Source organism: Halichoerus grypus, chromosome 13 (assembly GCF_964656455.1).
Source record: "Halichoerus grypus chromosome 13, mHalGry1.hap1.1, whole genome shotgun sequence".
Taxonomy (NCBI): domain Eukaryota; kingdom Metazoa; phylum Chordata; class Mammalia; order Carnivora; family Phocidae; genus Halichoerus; species Halichoerus grypus.
Window position 1 is genome coordinate 72,461,517 of NC_135724.1, and position 20,860 is coordinate 72,482,376.

Below are 20,860 nucleotides of genomic sequence, written 5' to 3' on the forward strand. Positions count from 1 at the left end.
ACTAATTTGAAAAGATATATATACCCCTATATTCATTGCAGCATTATTTACAATAGCCAAGATATGGAAGAAACCCCAGTGTCCATGGATAGATGAATGGATAAAGAAATGTGGTATATATGTACAATGGAATATTACTCAGCCATAAAAAAGAATGAAATCTTGCCATTTGCAACAACATGTATGTACCTAGAGTGTATTATGCTAAGTGAAATAAGTCAGACAGAGAAAGACAAATACCATATGATTTCACTCATATAGTATCTAAAACAAAGGAACAAAACAAAACAGATTCTTTTTTTTTTTTTTTTAAGATTTTATTTATTTGTCAGAGAGAGAGTGCGCACAAGCAGGGGGAGCGGCAGGCAGAAGGAGAAGCAGGTTCTACGCTGAGCGAGGAGCCCGATGCAGGACTCGATCCCAGGACTCTGGGATCATGACCTGAGCCAAAGGCAGGTGCTTGACTGACTGAGCCTCCCAGGCATCCCTGCAAAACAGATTCTTAAATACAGAGAACAGACTGGTGGTTGTCAGGGGGGAGGTGAGGGGGGTGGGCAAAATAGGTAAAGGGGATTAGGAGATACAAACTTCTAGTTATATAATAAAAAAGTTATGGAGATGAAAAGTATAGCATAGAGAATTTTTTTTTTTTTAATTAGTTTTGATGTAGTTTTTGGGATGTAGGTGAGGTCCGGAGCCAATGACCAAGAAAGAATTCTTTTTTTTTTTTTTTTTAAGATTTTATTTATTTATTTGAGACAGAGAGAGAGAGCACATGAGATGGGGGAAGGTCAGAGGGAGAAGCAGGCTCCCTGCCCAGCAGGGAGCCCGATGCGGGACTCGATTCAGGGACTCCAGGATCATGACCTGAGCCGAAGGCAGTCGCCCAACCAACTGAGCCACCCAGGCGCCCAAGAAAGAATTCTTGAGATGTCTTTGGTGCAAAAAGCTGATTTTAGGGGTGGTTCAGTCGTTAAGCATCTGCCTTTGGCTCAGGTCATGACCCCAGGGTCCAGAGATCGAGCCCCACATCAGGCTCCCTGTTCAGCGGGAAGCCTGCTTCTCCCTCTCCCACTCCCCTTGCTTGTGTTCCCTCTTTCACGGTCTCTCTCTCTGCATGAGATAAATAAAATCTTAAAAAAAAAAAAAGCTGATTTTATTAAAGCACGGGGACAGGACCCGTGGGGCAGAAAGGGCTGCTGTACCTGGTTTATGAGGGGTGACTGATTATATACTCGGGAGTTGGGGAGGTATAGAAAAAGGGAGGTTTTCAAAAGAACTTTCATATGCTAAAGAGGACCGACAAGATACTGGAGGCCTTGCCATTGTCAGGTTAAGGTTGTTTTTCCCTCTAGTAAAGCATTAACACTGAGATAGTTGGGAGTTTCCTTCCGGAAGTTAGGTTATTGATAAAAATGCTTTTTCCTTGTAAATCACTAAGACCTTTGTAAACTGAGGGAGACTCATGTCCTGCAGGACTGTGATCTCTGTAAGTTAACCATTTGTTTTTCATTCCCTTAGCTTTAGGTCAACCAGGAGTGCCTGAGAAATGTCATACAGATCCCACCTAGGTGTGCATCTGTGTGTGTGTGTCAGCTTGTGCTTTGTCCTCAGCTTGCCTTCTGCTTCCTCATCAGTTTGGCATAAGGATATACATACAGACCAATGGGACAGAACCGAGAGACCAAAAAACAAAACAAAACAAAACAAAACCCTCGCATATATGATCAACTGATTTGTGACATGTTACCTGTCTCCTCCTCACCTTTTTCTCCAGTTCTCTTCAGCAAGGTTGTTTCATACATTTGTAAATTAAGATTGGTTTGTCACATTCGGCATTCCATCCTGGGATTCCACGGACCTCCTAACTGATTCTTTTCTTGTGGTTGTTAATTTGCACACATTAAGATTCACTCTTTGTGCTGTGACATTCTATGGCCTAGAGGCAAAAAGCAACCTTAGCTTGACAATAGCCAGATCTCCAGGATCCTGTACATCTTTAACATATGAAAATCCTTTTGGAAACTTCCATTCTCTCTGCCCATCCCAACTTAAAAGTGTATAATCAATTGCTCCTCACAACCCCAATGCAGCTCTTTCTGCCCACAGGTTCTGTGTCTTTGCCTTAATAAAACTACCTTTTCTGCACTGAAGATGTCTCAAGAATCTTAACCATTCGCTTCCAGACCCCAACATCTCACATCATTTTGGTGTCCCAAAGCTCAGCCTGAGTCTTCTCCGTGGCTGGACTCCCATCCTTGGTGCAAACTTGGTGAGTACTTTCTCATCTCTTCCTTTACTTTCATTTCAGGGGCTTTTCAAGGAGTATGGTCTTACTGGAACACTTTCATGAAGATTGCTCAGGCTGCAATCCTCTAGCCCATGGCTACTCTACGGGGAGGAGAAAGCCTGCCTTTTGGCTAGAAGTTACTACTCTGGCCGGAATGGTAGTAAGACCCAGAAACTTGATGCCCTCTCTTTATTCCTGTCCTTATACAAAGTTGTCTGCCTTAGGCACAGGACTGCCACCTAAGTCACCAGGATGGCTGCCAATCTTAAGACTCCATTGTGAGGTTTCCTCCTGATTGATCTAATGTGATCCCCTTCATATCCCTGGTCTAGCTGCTTCTGGCCGCGGGACCTCCACTGGGAGCTGGCCGAAATCAGTACCCGATTGAACTGTTTTCTATCAGTGTCCTCTACTAACTACTTAAATTACAAAATTGGGTAATCTCCCCTTGTAAAACTTTTCTAGTGTTTTTCATGGTTAAAAATGGCAGGCTCTTCACAGCCCGGCACAGTATTTTGTTTCATTCACCGGTACCCATTTGTAGTCTAGAATGCAATATGGAAGCAGCGGGGACCCCAGCATCCCTCCTACAGAGCAGGGTGGTGATCATATCGATTTCATTTGAGGGACTCCTCCGGTTGCTTTGACACCAGGAACCTCGGACATATCCTGTGTGGGATGCCACTAGGGAGTCAGGTGGGTGGGGAGAGGGGAGGACTTCTGTGGTAATGGACCTTCTCTACTTTTCTAGGAGTATAGGATCTTCAGTTTCCAAGGACTCTCCCTTGGGAAGCCTTTTAATCCACTGGAAACAATTCAGATTGCAAGATTAAAAAAAAAAAAAAGCACTGGTCTTCTGCAACACTGCATGGCCTCAGTACTCCTTAGGAGATGAGGAAAATGGCCCATTAATGGGACATTAAACTTCAATACGATGTATCAGTGAGATCTCTTCTGCAGGAAACAGGGCAAATGGACAGAGGTACCTCCCTCCCACCTCCTGGGTGGGATATGTGTGATATTCTTCCAGGAAGATCCCATCTGTCTTCATGTTAATGCCTTCCTAAAGGGAAAAACAACTTTAACTTGACAATGGCAAGGCCTCCGATATCCTGTGGGTCTTCTTCTTTTTTTTTTAAAGATTTTATTTACTCATTTGACAGAGACGGAACACAAGCAGGGGGAGTGGGAGAGGGAGAAGCAGGCTTCCTGCTGAGCAGGGATCCCGATGCGGGGCTCAATCCCAGGACCCTGGGATCATGACCTGAGCCGAAGGCAGACGCTTAACGACTGAGCCACCCAGGCGCCCCAATGTGAGTCTGCTTTAAGACAGGAAAATCCTTTTTTTTTTTTTTTAAAGATTTTATTTATTTATTTGAGAGAGAGAATGAGAGAGAGAGAGCACATGAGAGGGGGGAGGGTCAGAGGGAGAAGCAGACTCCCTGCTGATCAGGGAGCCCGATGTGGGACTCCATCCTGGGACTCCAGGATCATGACCTGAGCCGAAGGCAGTCGCTTAACCAACTGAGCCACCCAGGCGCCCAGGCAAATCCTTTTTTGAAACCTCCCTTTTCCTTACCTCCCCCAACTCCCAAGTACATAATCAGCGCCCCTCACAACCCCGTACGGCAGCTTTCTGCCCACAGGTCCTGTCCCTGTGCTTTAATAAAACCACTGTTTTGACCAAAGACGTCTAAAGAATTCTTTCTTGGTCGTTGGCTCTGGACCTCACCCCACTGAACCTCACCTGTATTCCAAAACCACATCAATCTCTGTTGCACTTTCTCAGCTAAAAGATGACTTAAAATAATGATTAATTTTGTCTGTCTCAAAGTTCCCATGAGTAATTGTTAAGATAGCTTTCAAAGTCTTTGGAACCTGAAACTAAGGTTTTGTTTGGATGATAAATTGGATTGAATTCATTGCGATGTGGGGAACAAAGGCAGAAGGAAATGTAGATAAAATTAGATTTCCTTATATCCTGCAGGCCATTGACAAATACTTGAGGCAGTCAGAGTATAATATTTCTCCAGAAAACTCCCAACTATCTTAATGTTAATGCTTTGCTAGAGGGAAAAACAACCTTAGCTTGACCATAGACAGGCCTCCAGTATCCAGTGAGTGTTCTTTAGGATATGAAAGGCCTTTTGTAAACTTCCCTTGTCTTTAACTCCGCCAACTCTATAGTATATAATCAGTTGCTCCTCACAATCCTGGGGCAGCAGCTCTTTCTGCCCAGGGGTCCTGTCCTCATGCTTTAATAAAACTGCCTTTTTGCACCAAAGACGTCTCTAGAATTCTTTCTTGGCTGTCGGCTCCAAACGCCACCACTCCAAACAACTGGACGGTAAGTCTTTTCCAAATAAAATAAGGTACTGAAGCATTGATAACTGAACATAAGGCTTATCTGCTTTTGACTTCTTTTTTTTTTTTTTTTTTTAAAGATTTTATTTATTTATTTGACAGAGAGAGACACAGCGAGAGAGGGAACACAAGCAGGGGGAGTGGGAGAGGGAGAAGCAGGCTTCCCACGGAGCAGGGAGCCCGATGTGGGGCTCGATCCCAGGACCCTGGGATCATGACCTGACCGAAGGCAGACACTTAATGACTGAGCCACCCAGGCGCCCCTCTGCTTTTGACTTCTTACCGGAAAGAAACTAAAGATACTTGGGTCTGTTGGTAAACATGCTTCGTGCTCTTTTAAAAGATTGTAGTGGGCGCCTGGGTGGCTCAGTTGGTTAAGCAACTGCCTTCAGCTCAGGTCGTGATCCTGGAGTCCCAGGATCGAGTCCCACATCGGGCTCCCTGCTCAGTGGGGAGTCTGCTTCTCCCTCTGACCCTCTCCCCTCTCATGCTCTCTCTCACTCTCTCTCTCTCAAATAAATAAATAAAATCTTTAAAAAAAAAAAAAAAGACTGTAGTATGGAAAAATATGTTTTTAAAATTGTAATATGTATTCATAAATTTCAGATCTAAAAGAATTCAGATCTAAAAGATCTGAGATAAATTTTATAAATTTCAGATCTCAAAGAATTCTGGTGTAACAGTTCACAATTGGTTACTATTTAGTTTTCACTGGAGACTGGTTTCTAAGAGTTAAAATTCTTCTGCTAAATGTAATTAAGACTGTTGGAGAAAAAAAGGCTTCAGTCAAAATCTGAATGAATAAGTTGTAAAGGTTTACAAAGGGAAATCACTGGAAAGGAATTTTATAAGTGGTCAGGACTAAGTTTGAAATGAATGGATTTTTAAAGTACACTGGTATAAGATTACAACTCTGCTTTTCTTTCTGTTAAAAAGACAAAGTTTTCTTGGATTGTTGATCTGCTCTTGATAAGAAAATGTAAACAGTTTTTTTCTCTTTTGTCTGCCCAGAAAACCAAAGTTTCTATGTTTGGTTTTTATCAGGTCTTTGATTACTTAAGATAGTTAAAACTTCTCAATATTAAAGGAGCTAAGTTTTGCTAACAACTATGTAACCCTACCTATTTGCCCTTGGGAATTTCTTATTGCCACCTTGGTTAAATAAATTACTATTTAGGCATGTGCTTTTAAACTTTCTGAGGGTTTTAAACAAACTCCCTCAAGATTTAAATTGTAAATGAAGTCTTTTTAACTAATTAGGCCTTTTTATTTGGTATGTTAAGTTACTCCAGAAGCACTGTTAAACAAATGATAAACCTTAGGTTATGGTGTAAATGCTATAACTATTCTAGAGATTATATGCAATTCCTAAAATTTTTAATACATTTTGGTATAAGGCCATCACTTGATATTCTGATTATTGAAGTGTTATGTGTCACAGAAATAACTGGACCTCCTTGTTAGCTACATCATAATGAATTCTCATATCAGATCTTTAACTATGTCCATTTTTGAGTCTTTTGTCATTTATAGTTATTGTTCTTAATCTCTTATGAAACAAGTTTCATCTTCAAGGAGATTCATAAAAAGGGCTTCTGACAAATACAGGTTTTTGAGATCTTTAAAATCATAAAACTATAATGGGTAAGAATTTCCAGAACTAACTTTTAAAAGCTGCATTCAAACTGAACAAGAATTAGTAACATGGAACTAAACGAACTGAAGAAGATGATTATAGTTTTTGTGACTCTTGTTTGAAACATTGGGGGCTCTCTAGTGTTTGCTCTTGCAGATTAAGGAAACTTTCTCTTAAGATAACCATGACTCACAGAAATATAAAATATTCCTTTGTGAACAATTTAAAGTGTTTTAACTTTTCTCTCTACCCAAACCCTCCAGAATACAGGAAACTCTGAGTGAATATTCTTTTTTTCCATAGCAACTACAACTGTTTGCGTAAGTACAATAAGAATCTGTTCTTGTAACAGGACACCAATGGAAACATTGGCTATTTTACCAAGGCTTTGACTGGAATGTCATATTTGAGAGACATGCATAGACTCAGATATAACCATACAGCTTTTTTTAGTTAAGATTTTATTAATTTATTTTTAGAGGAAGAGAGAGAGCAGGGGAGGAGCAGAGAGGGTGGGAGAAGGAGGGGAAAGAATTTTAGGCACAGCCTGAATCAGGGCTGGATCTCACAACCCTGAGATCATGACCTGAGCCCAAACCAAGAGTCAGACCCCTAACTGACTGAGCCACGCAGGTACTCCATAACCATACAGCTTTAAGGAACAAAGGCTGACTTTATAAAGCCAATAGAGCCCCTTGGAAATGTTAGCCTGACACCTTGCTTACAGAGTTCCCAGAAGCCTCACCAGGTGAGTAAAGAATGTCACTTCCTGGCAGGCAGAGGAACCTCAGGATATTTGGGGGATCTTGAGAAGAGGAATTCACTGGCATCCACAGGTATTGCAGGCATGTCTGATGGCAAGCACTTGGCTTGGCTTCTGGCCCAGAGAGGCTACTAAAAGTTTAACTGAGATTCCTTATAAAAGTTCCAGCAAAGCAGAGTTTAAAAGATCTGTATGATCAATCACTATTCTTGCTGAGCTTATGTAAATAATTAGGCCAAGTTTGTTAAAATTGGACTTGTTTGATTTGGCTATCTTTGATAAAAATGAGGGTGATTATAAAGAGAAAATACATTTCAAGAACCCATCTTTGTAGATAATTAGATTTAAGCACCCGAGACTCAAGACACTGGGTTTGTAATTTGCTCCCACCATTACCTTATATTTTTCTTTTGTTTCCATAAAGGTGCCTCTTATTAATTATACAATTATTTGCTAAATAAAACAGAGTATATGATAGCTAACACCACCTGCTACACAATTAAAGCCTTAAATGATTCTCAGAATGGCTTTAGATGTCCTAACAGCCGCACAAGGAGGTGCACATGCCATTATTAAAACAATGCTGTGTATACATCCCAGATTATCACAAAAATGTCACAGGACTACCAAAAGCTATGAATACTGGGGTGCCTGGGGGGCTCAATTGGTTAAGAATCTGCCTTCAGCCCAGGTCATAATCCCAGGGTCCTGCGATTGAGCCTCACATCAGGCTCCTTGCTCAGCAGAGAGCCTTCTCCCTCTCTCTCTGCTGCTCCCCCTGCTTCTGCTCTCTCTCTTTCTCTGTCAAATAAATAAATAAAATCTTAAAAAAAAAAATTCATGAATACTCAAATTAAGGCTCTACAAATCCTTCCCTCTCTTTCAATGATTGGTTAAGTTCCTGGTTCAGGGGAGGACTGTGGTCAACTATTAAGGTCTCTTTGTTGGCCTTCTCATTCTTACAGCCATTTTAATTCTAACATGTTGCCTTTTTCTTTTTCTTTTTTTTTTAACATGTCTTTTTTTTTCAGTGTTTTCTTTGCTTCGTGCCCAGACTCCATCACTACAATAATTTCACATTGACAGATGGTCCTTACCGCCTACAGAGATACTTCTTTGCTGTCCAAATTGGATTCAGCTGCCTCTGCCTTTCGTAACTACCCTATACATTCCCTGACTGACCAACGTTAACCCATAGGTCGGGGCATCTCTATGCCCCTATTCAGCAGGAAGAAGCTACAGAAGATGAGACCTTCTGCCTTCAACAACCTTAAAGATTTAAGGGTCAGGGCACCTGGGTGGCTCAGTCAGTTAAGTGTCCAACTCTTGGTTTTGTCTCAGGTCATGAACTCAGGGTTGTAAGATCGAGCCCCACTTTGGGCTCTGCACTCAGTACGGAGTCTGTTGGAGATTCTTCCCCCCTCCCTCTCCCTCTGCTCCTCCTCCTGCTCGGGCACTCTCTCTCTCCAATAAATAAATAAATAAATAAATAAATAAATAAATAAAACCTTAAAAAAAAATTAAGGGTCAAAATTGTTCAGGGGGAAAATGATGAGATAAGAAAATGCAAGCTAAGGGCAAATGGCAAACTGACACTCCACATACCCACCCCCCCAAGGTAGGAGTGGTGATGTGGTTTGAAGCAGGGTTCAGGAGCCAATGGCCGAGAAAGAATTCTCAAGACGTTTTTCTGTGCACAATGGTTGTTTTTATTATAGCACGGGGACAGGACCCATGGGCAGAAAGAGCTGCATTCGAAGTGTGAGGAGAGACTAATCATATAAGATTTTCTATCCTGTGGAGGGGAGGGTGATGTTAAGTCCAGGAAACTGAGTCTGTAGATTTCTGGAAATTGCTTTTTTCTTGTAATTTTTAATACAGTTGCAAATTGATGGAGACTCATGTCCTGTGTGACTGTGATCTCTAACAGTTAACAATTTGTTTTTCCCTTTCCCTTGCTCTTGGGCAGCCAGGAGTGCCTGAGGAATGAATGAATGTCACACATGGCTCAGTCAGTTAAGCAGCTGCCTTCAGCTGCCTTCGGCTCAGGTCATGATCCCAGCATCCTGGGATAGAGTCCCGCATTGGGCTCCCTGCTCTGTGGGGAGCCTGCTTCTCCTTCTCCCTCTGCCACTCCCCCTGCTTATGCTCTCTCTCTGTTTCTCTCTCTGCCACACAAACAAATAAAATCTTAAAAAAAAAAAAAAAAGTCACAGATCCTACCTTAGGAGGGTAGAGATTGCAGCCTGTTAGATTGTGCTTTGCTCTGAGCTTGCCTTTTGCTCCCTCATCAAGTGGGATATTATACTATTTCTCAGGCACTCATGACTGCCCAAGAATAAAGGAAGGAAAAAGCCAATGGTCAGTTGATAAAGATCACAGTCATGAAGGACATGAAACTCCATCAGTTTGTCACTGTCTTAATGATTTATAAGGAAAGCCCATCTTGAGAATAATCAGACTTCCAGAAACCCATAGACTCAACTTCCTGGAGCCCTAAGGTCATGTTCCCCTCCATAGGATAGAAAACCCTATATATATAATCAGTCACTCCTCACACTTAGAATGCAGCTCTTTCTGCCCATGCGTCCTGTCCCCGTTGTTTAACAAAATCACCTTTTTCACACCATAAAACATCTCAAGAATTCTTTCTTGACCATTGGGCTCCACGATCCCACATCATCCCTACCTGGTGCCAAGACTCCTTTACTGCCATAACTTCAAGCCAATGGATGATCCTTTCCATTTGGGGAGGTCCACATACAAGGATCGTACAATACATTGAAATTAAAGTGCCAGTTTGAGTATTCATGTCAGTTAGAAACCCAGAAATATTTTTGTGCTAATCTGGAATGTATACACAGCATTCTGTTTTTATGCTAGCATAAGTTCTACCTTGTGCAGCAGTTAAAACATCTAATGCCACCTAGTTGTGTACTTATTAAGAGCTTCCATGTGCCAAATGACATCCTTCAGTCCTAAAGAAGGATGCTAGGTGTTCATATCAATTAAACACAGAACGTGTCCACCGTTGTTTTAAATTTGCAAGGTTGGCTGGGTTGGTAATGGTTTTAATAATGTGTCTGTGCATGCAGGCAAAACCCAGAGTACAGCGGCCTATCCAGTTTCAGGGAAGCCATGGCCATGAGTTAGAGCTGCAAGCCATTGGGTCCCCTTAGGCCTGGGGAGCCAGCCATCTAGTTTTGGGCCTCCTTGTCCAGTCAGTAGCAAACCAGTCAGTGGCCTGGAGAATAATGATTTGTGATATGATAGCCATCCATTATTTCCATAAGTCCATAGTTAACCCCACGGAGTGGGGTATGCTCTGGCTTTTTTTTTTTTTTTAAGATTTTATCTATTGGGGCGCCTGGGTGGCTCAGTCGTTAAGCGTCTGCTTTCAGCTCAGGTCATGATCCCAGGGTCCTGGGATCGAGCCCCACATCGGGCTCCCTGCTCCGAGGGAAGCCTGCTTCTCCCACTCCCCCTGCTTGTGTTCCCTCTCTTGCTGTGTCTCTTTTTTTAAAGATTCTATTTATTTGACAGAGAGAGACACAGCGAGAGAGGGAACACAAGCAGGGGGAGTGGAAGAGGGAGAAGCAGGCTTCCTGCTGAGCAGGGAGCCCGATGTTTGACTCAATCCCAGGACCCTGAGATAACCTGAGCCGAAGGCAGATGCTTAACGACTGAGCTACCCAGGCGCCCCTACACTCTGGCTTTTAAAGAATGATTTTGTCATCCCAGCCACACAGAATTGGTCAAGGTGATAGCTGAGTTATACAATTGTTGGGGAATCTATTCCAGTTTCCAGCTGTTCAAATAATCATATGCCCATGGGGTCCTGTTATTATCCCCACAGAATAACAAGAAGATTGTGTATACGTGAGCTATTGTGGCAATTTCCCTGAAGTTTACTTCAAGTTGTCTAGCTTAGGCAAACAACATTCAAAGACAATTAGAACTAGAATTTAACATTTGCAAGGGTGTGTTATTGAAATAATTTTTCTCTATAATTACTCTTATTTCTAAAGATAGCCAAATCAAGCCTAATTCATTTGAAAAACAAGTCCAATTTTAACAAACTTGGCCTAATTATTTACATAAGCTCAGCAAGAATAGTGATTGATCATACAGATCTTTCAAAATTTGCTTTGCTGGAACTCTTCAGCCTTCTGACTGAATCTAGACTGAACTTTTAGTAGCCTCTCTGGGCCAGAAGCGAAGCCAAATACTTGTCATCAGACATGCCTGCAATACCTGTAGATTTGGACAAATTCCTCTTCTCGAGGTCCCTAAAATATCCTGAGGTTCTTGCACCTGCCAGGAAGTGACATTCTTTATGCACCTGGTGAGGCTGCTGGGAACTCTGTAAGCAAGGTGTCAGGCCAACAGTTCCAAGGCGCTTTATGGCTCCATGTTTCATGATGTCAACCTCAGTTCCTTAAATCTGGTCATATTTGAGTCTATGCATGTCTCTCTCAAATATGGCATTCCAGTCAAAGCCTTGGTAAAATAACCAATGTTTCCAATGGTGTCCTGTTACAAGGAGAACAGATTCTTATTGAACTTAAGCAAATAACTATGATTACTAGGAGAGAAAATACTGAGATTTTTTGAATTTCAGAGGGTTCAGGTAGAAAGTTAAATATTTCAATTTGTTCACAAATGAATATTTTATCCCTTACATATATGAACAGTTTATCTCTTACATATATATCCCTTCATATACACAAATGAATACTTTATCCCTTACAAATAAACATATCTCTGTAAGTCATAGATATCTTCTATCTTAAGATATCTTCCTTAATCTATAAGAGCAAACATTAGGGAACCAGCAATGTTTCAAACGAGTTAAAAACTATAATCATGTTCCTCAAGTCATTTAGTCCCGTGTTACCAATTCTTGTATGTTACTAATGCAGCTTTTTAGTTAGTTCTGGAATTTCTTAGCCATTTCAGTTTTATGATCTTAAAGATAGCGAATAACTGTATTTGTCCTAAAAGTCCTTTTAATGAATCTCCTTGAAGATGAAACATGTTTTGTAAGGGAATAAGAGCAGTAACTATAAATGACAAAAGACTAAAAAATGGACGTGGTTAAAGATCCGAGAGTTCATTATGATGTAGCTGACAAGGAAATTCAGTTATTTCTGTGACATATAACATTTCAATAATCAGAATATTGAATGATGATCTTATACCAGAACATAACATACCAAATAAACAAGCCTAATTAGTCAGAGACTTTGTTGGATGTTTGTTTAAAAACCTTAGAAAGTTTTAGGGGGTGCTTGGGTGGCTCAGTTGGTTAAGCGGCTGCCTTCGGCTCAGGTCGTGATCCTGGGGTCCTGGGATCAAGCCCCACGTCTGGCTCCCTGCTCAGCAGAGAGCCTGCTTCTCCCTCTCCCTCTGCCTGCCACTCTGCCTACTTGTGCTCGCTCTCTATCTCTCTGTCAAATAAATAAATAAAATCTTTAAAAAATAAAAATAAAAACCTCAGAAAGTTTTAAAGTACATGCCTAAATAGAATTACAGCTATTCAAAGACCTGATAAAGACAAAACACAGAAACTGGTTTTTCTGGGCAGATAAAGAAAAGAGAAAACTTTGTTTACATTTTCTTATCAAGAGCAGATCAGGAATCCAAGAAAACTTTGTCTTTTTAACAGAGACAAAGCAGAATTTCAATCTTACACCAGTGTACTTTTTTTTTTTTAAGATTTTATTTATTTGAGAGAGAGAGAGAGCATGAGAAGGGGCAGAGGCAGAGGGAGAAGCAGACTCCCCACCGAGAAGGGAGCCCAATGCAGGGCTCAGTCCCAGGACCCCGGGGATCATGACCTGAGCGGAAGGCAGACACACCAACTGAGCCACCCGGGCGCCCCATACCAGTGTACTTTTTAAAATCCATTCATTTCAATCTTTGTCCTGACCACATAAAAAATTCCTTTCCATTTCCCTTCACAAACCTTCTACAACTTTACTTTGCATTCAGATTCTGTCTCAAGCCTTTTGTTGTCAAACAGCCAGTCTCATTTTAGGACTAAATTACTTTCTCTTTCCTTCCATGAAAATGTATTCCCATTCCTTGTACCTTTCTTAACGCATCTCCAACTTTCCTACATAGAGTTGCTTTTCTTATTTCCACCAGTCTTAATTACATTTAGCAGAATTTTAACTCTTAGAAACCTCAGTCTCCAGTGGAAACTAAGTAGTAACCAACTGTGAACAGTTATACCAGAATTCTTAAATGGCAGATTTATGAATCAACTAAACACAAAGCATGTTTTCCAAGAGACTTAAATATCCTTAGTTTCTCTGCAATAAGAAGGCAAAAGCGCAAACCTACGTTCAGTAATCAATGCTTTAGTATTTTATCTCATTTGGAAAAGACTTAGATGTCCAATGAATTCAGTTCCAATTTATCATCCAAGGAAAACTTTAAAGTTTCAGACTTTGAAAGCTATCTTAACAATTACACATGAAAACTTTGAGACAGACAGAATTAACCACCATTTAAGTCATTTTTTGCTGACAAATTGCAACAGAGATAACATGAGCTTATTTGACCTTCGCTAAGCCTTGGGAGAATAAAGGTTTCCTATTTAATGCCGATAACTCTAAAGACATACCTACCTTAATTAAACTAACAAACTTAAATTAGTCTAAATACTGAATTGTGTCCCACCTGGGTCCACTTAAAAGTCAATCAATTTGTTCCCCCTTGTCAATTTTTACCTGAGGCACTGGTGGGGAAATTTGAAGTGGGTGGTGTTAAGTCCAAGGAGGTGCTCTTCTCTCCTTGACCGCGAGGGTAGGAGGAGGAGCCAATGGTGCCAGAGGCACTCAGGATGGTATAGGAACTACTTATGGGGGCACCTGGGTGGCTCAGTCGGGTTAAGTGTCTGCCTTCAGCTCGGGTCATGATCTCAGGGTCCTGGGATCGAGTCCCGCATCCGGCTCCCTTCCCCGCAGGGAGCCTGCTTCTCCCTCTCCCTCTGCCTCTCTCTGTCTCTTGTGAATAAATAAGTAAAATCTTAAAAAAAAAAAAAAAAAAAAAGGAACTAGTTATGCAGGCAGCACCCAAAGTGGTGCAGAAACAGGAGGAGGGGTTGGTAGAAGAGGCGAGAGGACTCCCAGTTCTAAACCTTGTCAGCTCAGACAGATGAGCAGACACCATGTTTTTTCCACCAACACAGGGGAATATGCAGCCCACGTCAGAAGACAGGGAACTTCCTCAAAACAAAAGGAGTTTCAGCAGCTGCTGGGGGAATATTCCTTAAAGTTCTCATCCTAAGGTAGACTAACCACAGTTAGCTCCAATTATCATAGCCTTTAATCTGGGAAATGAATGAGGGAGAAGCCCCCACATCTATTAGGAGGAGGATCAGTAAGAGAGGATCAGCATCCCCTTCATTAGGGATGGCCTGTGTTTCTTCCAGCAACCTGGATTGATCAGGAGGAGGCCTATTTAGTTAATTATCATCCAATATGTCAGGTGGGAGTTTATCAGTCTGATTTGTGGCCAGACACATTCTGCAAGAGGCCCTTAGGTCCGGGTCCTGATTTTGAGCCATGAAGGCCTGGACCTAGGGACCTAGGGTACTTCAGTCTATTTGCCCTGTTTCCTGCAGAAGAGATCTGACAAACTATACTGAGGTCATTCAGTGTTCCAGAAGATCAGTCCTTTCCTAAATTTTGCAATCCTAATTGTTTCCAGTGGGTTAAAAGGCATTCCAAGGGAGAGTCCTTGGGAACTGAGGAAGAGTTTCTTGGTCCATTGCCAAGAAAATCCACCTCCCCCACCCCGACTCCCGGGGGCTTCCCACACAGGATATGTCAGAGGTTCCAGGTGTCAAAAGTGACTCGAGGTGTCCCTTGAATGATATCACTATGATCACCACCCTGCCCTATAGGCGGATGCTAGTGTCCCCCTGCTTCCCCATTGCATTCTAGACTACAAATGGGTGCCGGTGTATGCACCGAGATGCCATGCCATGCCTTGCCTTGCCACGAAGAACCCGTCCTTTTTAACCCATGGAAAACACTAGAAAAGTTTTACAAGGGGAAATTACCCAATTTTGTAAATTAAGTAGTTAGTAGGGGACATTGATGGAAAACAGTTAAGGTGGAAATCCATCATGATCTAAGTGACATTCTAACACATGTAGTCCTTACAGCTAACTTCCCTAGGAAATGTCCCGGGTTGGGTTTTAATTCAGTTGGGTGGGTACTGGTTTTGGCTAGCTCCGAATGGAGGTCTCACGGCCAGAAGTGGCTTGACCAGAGATGGGGAGGGGACCACATTAGGCCAATGAGGAAGAAACCTCACACAGGAGTCTTAAGATTGGCAGCTGAAAAAGATCAACAAGGAAATAAAGACTTTAAATGACACACTGGACCAAATGGACTTCGCAGACATATTCAGAACATTCCATCCCAAAGCAACGGAATACACATTCTTCTCTAGTGCCCATGGAACATTCTCCAGAATCGATCACATCCTAGGTCATAAATCAGGTCTCAACCGGTACCAGAAGATTGGGATCATTCCCTGCCTATTTTCAGACCACAATGCTTTGAAACTAGAACTCAATCACAAGAGGAAAGTCGGAAAGAACTCAAATACATGGAGGCTAAAGAGCATCCTACTGAAGAATGAATGGGTCAACCAGGAAATTAAAGAAGAATTAAAAAAATTCATGGAAACCAATGAAAATGAAAACACAACTATTCAAAATCTTTGGGATACAGCAAAGGCAGTCCTAAGAGGAAAGTATATAGCAATACAAGCCTTTCTCAAGAAACAAGAAAGGTCTCAAGTACACAACCTAACCCTACACCTAAAGGAGCTGGAGAAAGAACAGCAAATAAAGCCTAAACCCAGCAGGAGAAGAGAAATAATAAAGATCAGAGCAGAAATCAATGAAATAGAAACCAAAAGAACAGTAGAACAGATCAACGAAACTAGGAGCTGGTTCTTTGAAAGAATTAACAAGATTGATAAGCCCCTGGCCAGACTTATCAAAAAGAAAAGAGAAATGACCCAAATCAACAAAATCATGAATGAAAGAGGAGAAATCACAACCAACACCAAAGAAATACAAACAATTATAAGAACATATTATGAGCAACTCTATGCCAGCAAATTAGATAACCTGGAAGTAATGGATGCATTCCTAGAGATGTATCAACTACCAAAACTGAACCAGGAAGAAATAGAACACCTGAACAGACCTATAACCACTAAGGAAATAGAAGCAGTCATCAAAAATCTCCCAAAACACAAAAGCCCAGGGCCAGATGGCTTCCCAGGGGAATTCTACCAAACATTTCAAGAAGAATTAATACCTATCCTTCTGAAACTGTTCCAAAAAATAGAAATGGAAGGAAAACTTCCAAACTCATTTTATGAGGCCAGCATTACCTTGATCCCAAAACCAGACAAAGACCCCATCAAAAAGGAGACTTACAGACCAATATCCCTGATGAACATGGATGCAAAAATTCTCACCAAAATACTAGCCAATAGGATCCAACAGTACATTAAAAGGATTATTCACCACGACCAAGTGGGATTTATCCCTGGGCTGCAAGGTTGGTTCAACATCCGCAAATCAATCAACGTGATACAATACATTAACAAAAGAAAGAACAAGAATCATATGATCCTCTCAATAGATGCAGAAAAAGCATTTGACAAAGTACAGCATCCTTTCTTGATCAAAACTCTTCAGAGTATAGGGATAGAGGGTACATACCTCAATATCATAAAAGCCATCTATGAAAAACCTACAGCGAATATCATTCTCAATGGGGAAAAACTGAGAGCTTTCCCCCTAAGGTCAGGAACGCGGCAGGGATGTCCACTATCACCACTGCTATTCAATATAGTATTGGAAGTCCTAGCCACAGCAATCAGACAACAAAAAGAAATCAAAGGCATCCAAATCGGCAAAGAAGAAGTCAAACTCTCACTCTTTGCAGATGATATGATACTTTATGTGGAAAATCCCAAAGACTCCACCCCAAAATTGCTAGAACTCATACAGGAATTCAGTCAAGTGGCAGGATATAAAATCAATGCACAGAAGTCAGTGGCATTCCTATACACCAACAACAAGTCAGAAGAAAGAGAAATTAAGGAGTCGATCCCATTTACAATTGCACCCAAAACCATAAGATACCTAGGAATAAATCTAACCAAAGAGGCAAAGGATCTGTACTCAGAAAACTATAAAATACTCATGAAAGAAATTGAGGAAGACACAAAGAAATGGAAAAACGTTCCATGCTCATGGATTGGAAGAACAAATATTGTGAAGATGTCAATCCTACCTAGAGCAATCTACACATTCAATGCAATCCCCATCAAAATACCATCCACTTTCTTCAAAGAAATGGAACAAATAATCCTAAAATTTGTATGGAACCAGAAAAGACCCCGCATAGCCAGAGGAATGTTGAAAAAGAAAAGCAAAGCTGGCGGCATCACAATTCCAGACTTCCAGCTCTACTACAAAGCTGTCATCATCAAGACAGTATGGTACTGGCACAAAAACAGACACATAGATCAATGGAACAGAATAGAGAGCCCAGAAATGGACCCTCAACTCTATGGTCAACTAATCTTTGACAAAGCAGGAAAGAATGTCCAATGGAAAAAAGACAGTCTCTTCAACAAATGGTGTTGGGAAAATTGGACAGCCACATGCAGAAGAATGAAACTGGACCATTTCCTTACACCACACACAAAAATAGACTCCAAATGGTTGAAAGACCTCAATGTGAGACAGGAGTCCATCAAAATCCTAAAGGAGAACACAGGCAGCAACCTCTTCGACCTCAGCCGCAGCAACTTCTTCCTAGAAACATCGCCAAAGGCAAGGGAAGCAAGGGCAAAAATGAACTATTGGGACTTCATCAAGATAAAAAGCTTTTGCAAAGCAAAGGAAACAGTCAACAAAACCAAAAGACAACTGACAGAATGGGAGAAGATATTTGCAAATGACATATCAGATAAAGGGCTAGTATCCAAAATCTATAAAGAACTCATCAAACTCAACACCAAAAGAACAAAGAATCCAATCAAGAAATGGGCAGAAGACATGAACAGACATTTTTCCAAAGAAGACATCCAAATGGCCAACAGACACATGAAAAAGTGTTCAATATCGCTCGGCATCAGGGAAATCCAAATCAAAACCTCAATGAGATACCACCTCACACCAGTCAGAATGGCTAAAATTAACAAGTCAGGAAATGACAGATGTTGGCGAGGATGCAGAGAAAGGGGAACCCTCCTACACTGTTGGTGGGAATGCAAGCTGGTGCAGCCACTCTGGAAAACAGTATGGAGGTTCCTCAAAAAGTTGAAAATAGAGCTACCATATGATCCAGCAATTGCACTACTGGGTATTTACCCCAAAGATACAAAAGTAGGGACCCGAAAGGCTACGTGCACCCCGATGTTTATAGCAGCAATGTCCACAATAGCCAAACTGTGGAAAGAGCCAAGATGTCCATCGACAGATGAATGGATAAAGAAGATGTGGTATATATATACAATGGAATATTATGCAGCCATCAAAAGGAATAAGATCTTGCCATTTGCAACGACGTGGATGGAACTGGAGGGTATTATGCTGAGCGAAATAAGTCAAACAGAGAAAGACATGTATCATATGACCTCACTGATATGAGGAATTCTTAATCTCAGGAAACAAACTGAGGGTTGCTGGAGTGGGGGGTGGGGTGGGAGGGATGGGGTGACTGGGTGATGGACACTGGGGAGGGTATGTGTTCTGGTAAGCGCTGTGAATTGTGCAAGACTGTTGAATCTCAGATCTGTACCTCTGAAACAAATAATGCAATATATGTTAAGAAAGAAAAAAAGAAGAAGAAGAATGTAGCAGGAGGGGAAGAATGAAGGGGGGGAAATCGGAGGGGGAGAAGAACCATGAGAGACAATGGACTCTGAAAAACAAACTGAGGGTTCTAGAGGGGAGGGGGTTGGGAGGATGGGTTAGCCTGGTGATGGGTATTGAGGAGGGCACGTTCTGCATGGAGCACTGGGTGTTATGCACAAACAATGAATCATGGAACACTATATCTAAAACTAATGATGTAATGTATGGGGATTAACATAACAATAAAAAAATTAAAAAAAAATAGTAATAAACAGAAAAAAAAAAAAAAAAAAAAAGATTGGCAGCTGACCTAGTGACTTAGGTGGCTCTCCCGTGCCCCCCCACTCCCGACCAAAAAGACAAGTTTGTATAAGGACAGATATGAAGAGAGGACATCAAGTTTCTGGGTCTTATTTTCATTCCGGCCAGGGGACTAACTTCCAGCCAAAAGGCAGGCTTTTTCCTTCCCGTAGAGCAACTATGAGCTAGAAGATCGCAGCCTCAGCAATCGACATGAAAGTGTTCCAATAAGACCGTACTCCTTGAAAAGCCCCTGAAATGAAAGTAAAAGAAGAGAAGAGAAAGTACTTACCAAGTTTGCACCGAGGATCAGAGGCCAGATGAGAAGACTCAGGCTGCATGTTGGGGACACCAAAATGATGTGAGATGGCATCTGGAGGGAACGGTCAAGAAAGAATTCTTGAGATGTTTTATGTTGCAAAAAAGGTGATTTTGTTAAAGCACAGGGACAGGACCCATGGACAGAAGGAGCTGCACTGGGGTCGTGAGGAGTGGCTGATTATATACTTTCAAGCTGGGACGGGGTTAGGGATAGCCTAAGTCCCTAAGGAATTTGGAAGCAAGGTTTCCAGGACCTTGAGGGGTCTTTTACTACTGTCTAGTAGAATATTAGTCATGAGACCCTTCCAATGTACATCAGTGGGCCATATGTTTGGGGGACAATTGCTAAACATATAACTTGGGGGTGAGGGGTGGATAGAGATAAAAGAAGTTTCCAAAGGGATTTTCATATGTTAAAGAAGACTTATAGATCCTGGCGGTTGAGCTAATGTCAAGCTAAGGTTGCCTTTTGCTTCTAGCCAAGTATTAACATTGAGGCAGCTGAGTTCCTGGAGGAAGGTCACCTTGTCTGTCCCAAGTACTTGTCAATGGGCTGTACGTTATAAGGAAATTTAATTTTTTTTCTATATTTCTTTTGCCTTTGTTCTCCACATCACACACCATCCGAAGGTGGTGTGAATATTTGTATAAACCTTGTAATTATCCTTTGAGGTTCACAATACGGAAGGTAATATGTATATACCAAAAGCTCAAACGCACTAAATATACATTTAAAATATACCACAAGTTCTATAGTTCTGCTTCGCCTTTTGTCATTTTTCAATTCACCGCTAAGGCTCAGAACATGTAAGTGGCCTCTCGGGTCACTGTACTTCTCTGAGGAAAAAAGTCTGCTTTTGATCCACTTTATCCCCCTAAAAGCCAATGAACCAAAGGGAAAGCCACAGGTGACCTGCGGGGAGAACAGCCCAGCCTAAGTGCCCCTGGCGGCCGCTTTTCCTCAGGAGGAGCCTCGTTCCGAGGGCGCCTAGCAACCGTTACCGTGACAACGCCACTGGCGCTCACTCACCTCAGAGTGTGGCTTTCCTCTGTATCCCAGAGGGTACTGCGCAGTCGATAGCCTTCCGCCACTCTCCATCCCAACATGCAACGGGGCTCATACAGTCAAGCGATCGTCACCAGGATGGTTATAGAAACGCCTGAATAGCTGCGTTCGTTTAAACATTAAAACTGCCGTAATACGTCCACAGATGAGAAAGAACTCTAAAGAGTGGTCTCAGTGATTTTTTCAGAAAGTTGAGTTGTAAATTTCGAGGA

General features: G+C 41.7%; 1 long non-coding RNA gene across 2 annotated transcripts; it reads right to left on the reverse strand.

The window, feature by feature from the left end:
- Positions 1-336: 336 nt before the first annotated feature.
- Positions 337-20,670, reverse strand: LOC118539715 (uncharacterized). 2 transcript variants are annotated; one of them, XR_004919297.2, is made up of 4 exons: positions 20,613-20,670; positions 19,554-19,634; positions 1,766-1,939; positions 337-487 (listed from the first exon to the last, which is right to left on the reverse strand). It is a non-coding gene; the product is annotated as an uncharacterized LOC118539715 (long non-coding RNA). The 2 variants fall into 2 exon arrangements; XR_013443466.1 differs by lacking the exon at positions 20,613-20,670 and adding an exon at positions 20,496-20,550.
- Between the last annotated feature and the right edge of the window lie 190 nt (positions 20,671-20,860).